The sequence below is a fragment of the Myotis brandtii genome, unplaced genomic scaffold (genome assembly GCF_000412655.1).
Source record: "Myotis brandtii unplaced genomic scaffold, ASM41265v1 scaffold224, whole genome shotgun sequence".
Classification (NCBI taxonomy): domain Eukaryota; kingdom Metazoa; phylum Chordata; class Mammalia; order Chiroptera; family Vespertilionidae; genus Myotis; species Myotis brandtii.
Genome location: NW_005358400.1, coordinates 8400 through 13125, shown reverse-complemented (window position 1 = coordinate 13125; position 4726 = coordinate 8400).

Sequence of the window (4726 nt, the reverse complement as noted above, 5' to 3'; positions counted from 1 at the left end):
AAAAGGTAATAGCAGGATACCCTGAAAACTAAACCCCCAAAATATTATTTACATGAGAATGGGAGAAGCAGGATAGAGGGGACAGGGACAGAAGCTGGAAACTGGATGTCTTCGTTACACTAAGATATCATAGCTTTCATCTTGAAACCATGTAGGCAGCTTACATAATTATACAACAAAAGGTATGTTTTAAGATATTGAAATCAAAAGCAAATGAAACAAACAAATCTAATTGCATTTTATATGGTGGATGAACCATATAAGAAATTGGTCCAAGTAACTTGAAAATGCAATAATTTCATTGTCCATATCTAGAGGGATTGTACTAAGGCAAATAAAATAAAATAAAATTTAAAAGTTGAATTAAATTTTTTTCCAAACATCCTATTTTTAGTTTTTTTGTGTTTGTGTGTGTGTGTGTGTGTGTGTGTGTGTGTACTTTTGAAGTCCATTGAAAAGGAATAGAGTTAATAATGAGCCCAGTGACAGAGAGCACCCTTAGTGCTCAGAGTGTAGTCTTCAAGTTCCATTCATTTCCCACCAAATGATTAGAGCTCTAAGGAGAAAGTACTGATTTTAGGAGTAGGTAGAAAATATTTGAGTTGAGTCTACACTCTCTTGTCAACTAGTAAGCCAGGATGCTCTAAAAAATCTCTAGGAATTTATCAAAAGGACTTATGAGTCAACTTCAAGAGAATCCAACTGGACAAAGATGGGACAATTTGAGCATCAATAATAATTCCAATGAATCTAAATGTATCAAATATGTTGAAATCCATGCCTTCATAGCAATGCCTTCTTCTTAAAAGTAGTCAATAACCCCATTGGGAGCCTGCGAGGAAAGCCTTTCATTGTTCTGAACATAGACAAAAAAGGGGAAAGAATCAAGCATGTATCTTGTCTTTCTTATATAACTAAACTTCATGAAAATGACAGTATGGTTTAGGGAAACTTTTTTATATGATTATTCCACCTCATTAATGAAGAAAAAATGATAGAATTTGAATATCATCATTTGTGACCCTTAATGAAACTAAGCAATCATTTATGTAAAAAGAGAGAGACAAGCATTATGTGCCTTCTGATGAAAGTTGACAGCTGCACCTATGAAGTATCCCTGCTAAAAAAAAGTCAAACTTGAATCTGATCAAATGTCTCCTTTAAAATAAATTAACGCAAAACATCAGAAATAGAAGAGCAGATGAAATGACACCATGAGGATATAATCAACAAAATGTACATTGCCTGGTTCTGTTGGATAAAAGACTTCCCTTTTCTCACCAGAGAAATTTCCCAGAAAGTAACAGCAAAGGTTGGAAACCTACATATTGATAAATTTAAGAGAAATCAAACAATTGTGATTTATGGATCTTATTTGGACCTGACTTCAAACAATTTTTAAAATTATGAGACAATCAGGGAAATCTGAATGCAACTGACAATTTTCCAAAATTTTTACTTGCTTTTTGAAGTCTGGTTATGGTAATATTTTTAAATGGTTTCAAATATTTACTGAAACAATGTCTGATGGATGCTTCAAAATAATGTGGGGTGTGTAGGGAGTAGTGAGTACATAGATGAAACAAAATTGGCATCTATTGGTAATCATTGAAGCCTGGTGTAGATACATGGAAGTTCCTTGTACTATTCTCTTTATCATTGAATAAGTTAAAAAAAAATTTCCACAATAAAAAATTTAACCTGTGTAATAAAACCACTATTGAATATTCTCTACTAAGCACCCTGATAAAAGTTTTGTACATTATCTCATTTACTGCCCCCAAATGCTAATTCTATTTTTCTAACTTTTAAAATAAGGACATTGATGTGGCTCAAAAATACTACATTTGCCCCCCACGGTCACGGTGCCAACAGTTATCAGGCAGAGAAGGGATCCAATTCAAAGTCTGTCTGACTACCACTTCCCTCCTAACCACTGCACACAATGGCTTCTTCTTAGTTTCTTCTCAGGCCCATGATTCTAAAATCCCATAGAGTGAGAGTTAGATCAAGAGAGGACAGGGAAGGAAGTCCACACTCTTTACAGAATGGAGAACTGGCAGGAAGCCTGTAACAGGGAAGTTAACAGGAGGGTTTCACATACATTGTTTCTCCAGAATAGCCAACCCTCTCCCCACAACACCCCCTCCTCACCTCACATGTCACACTACTAGGGTCACAGTTTCTCTCTGCTAAATGACAGAAAGTATTCAACAAACTGCAGTCCAGATTTTCTCTGCCCTTAGTGATGTGGGCAACCCCTAACCCTGGGATCCTGCTTTTTTTTTTTCAGTAAAAAGAGGGCAGTCTCTAAATTGCCTTTGAGCTCTAAAGACCTGCCATGGGGACATTCATTTCCTATCAGGGAAGAGGAGGTCTTATCAGGCAGCTCTCAGTGTCTATCACAGCGGCAAATGCATGAAGGTACACCAATCAGCACGAATGTATCCTGTTCAGCATGAGACGTGTAACATCTATACTAATAAAAGGGTAATATGCAAATTAAGTGTCACTCTGCTACAAATTAAGTGTCACTATGCTACAAAGATGGCAGCACCCATAGCCACAAAGATGGAGGAGCCAGCTGGAGCCACTGAGCCAGCCAGAGCAGACAGAAGCTTGGTGTCCTTTGTCGCCCCAGCGATGAAGGAAACCAAGCCTCCTAGAAGCTATGGCCACCACCAAGGGCCAACCTGGAGAGGGCAGGCGGTGGCTCCAGCACAGATTGAAGGCAGAGGGCAGCTCCGGCCCAGAGCGAAGGCAGAAGGAGGCTCTGGCCCGGAGCGAAGGTGGAAGGCAGCGGCCAGAGCGAAGGCCCAGTACCCAGGTGCCAGAGGGAAGCTGGTGCCGGCAGCCAGGGGAAGGAAGGCCTATTCTTGCACAAATCTCATGCATCAGGCCTCTAGTTGTGCTAATAAAAGTCCTGACTCCCCTTTCTACCATCTGACACTACCCTCTGAAAGCACCTCCCCACCCACTGTGCTGCTGGCACAGAACCAGGTCCCTCCTGAGACCAGAACTCATGCCCTGCACACTCCCTAGACCTATGGCCCTCGCAGCTCTGCCATTCAGGGCTCCATATCAGCCAGACTCACCTTCTTTACCACCATTTAATGAGTTCTCAGGTTTTCTCCAAAGAATCTCCTTTAGTGTGGGCTTTTGCTTTGACTGTGAGAATGAAGTGTTTGTGCCCTCTGAACCCACTGAGCCAGGAAGCATGGGTGGAATGGAGTCAGTGGAGGAACTGTTTACCATTAAAGTGATAGTCATATTGCCCCTAATTTGTTGGGTGCTTCAGATTTGCCAAATTGAAACCTTTTCCTCCTTGTGCCAATCTCACACCCAATTTCCAAAGCTATAGTGGGTGTTTTGGGTTATAGTAGTAGATCCAAAAGTCCCTATTAAATGACTTAAACCTTGGCCAGACAGCCAGGCACAGTGTCTGTCATCTTCCCTGGCATAGTGGGAGACTGTGGGGGTCATTCTGGAAGAAGGAAGTTGGGTATGTTACTTCGTGAATTCTCAGGTGTTCACTAGTGATGGTACAATATGAGTTTTGAGTTTATTCTTTCAGGAGGGTCTCAAATTACTCATTCTGAAATTAACAGGACTCGGGTACAAAGCCAAAGCAGTTTAAACCACTGGGAGCCAAGGATAAAAGAGAAGAGGAGGCCTGGAAAAAGTTTCCACTAAACATGCTCTCTCTTTCTTGCAAGATTGAAAGTTTCTATGACCTGACAACTAAACATGCACCTGAGGAATAAATGCAAGTTTCCCTCCTCATCTTCCTACCTTCTCCCACACCAGGTCCAGACAGAGTCAGCTTACTCTAGATTTACCAGTGGATGGATTCATTAGGCTCTGAAAATTGTTTTTAGGTGAGATGCAGGCTGATAAAGCTCTCATGGTTCACAAGATGTTCTAGTTGTTACATCACCATAAAAATACTGATTTTTTTATTATATACTAATTACCCAGTGCACGGATTCTTGCACATTGAAAGGAAATTAATTAGAAGGTGGCCCGTGGGGCAGAACTGGGCCAGATGGGCCAGACATGCCTTGTAGCCAACCTCCCGTGATTCCTCCCCTGCTGCCCGCACCTGGGGCTGCACCACGGGCTCAAAAGTCATCTGCAGAGTGAATGGGATCCATCCTGCAGGTGGGGTCCCTGGGCCTGTCCTGCAGGGAAAAGGCTGAAACCAGTTTTTTGACAACACCCAAGAGGTCCTGGAGTGTGAGAGCTCCTTCCTCTCTGGTTCCAGGGTGTGTCACCCAAGAACTGCCTCTGCCAATTCACCATACCTCAGCAGCTCCTGCATTGAGCATCTGCCCCCTGGTGGTCAGTGCGCGTAATAACTACCTGCCAGTTGGATGGTCAGATTGTTGCTTAGCCTTTTATATATATAGATTTTGTTCACTAGGTTGAAAAATTTGATCAATGTTTAAGCCTGAAGATAGGTACTAAGAGGACCATATCTGGCAAAAAGTAGTGGACAATAGGGTGGTTACCAATGGAGGGAAGCAGCTGTCTTTGGAAACTATGGTGTTAACAACCATATCCTTGGACCAATTATTGGTGTTAATGACTTGGGTTACATTGATGGGCCCCAGGTGACAGTTTTTTGACTTCCAATAAGGACACAGATCAGGACGCACTATGTAATTTGCCAGGTCTGGCACAAAAGGAAAATGCCAGGTCCTTTGTTGAAAAATCATGAATTTCA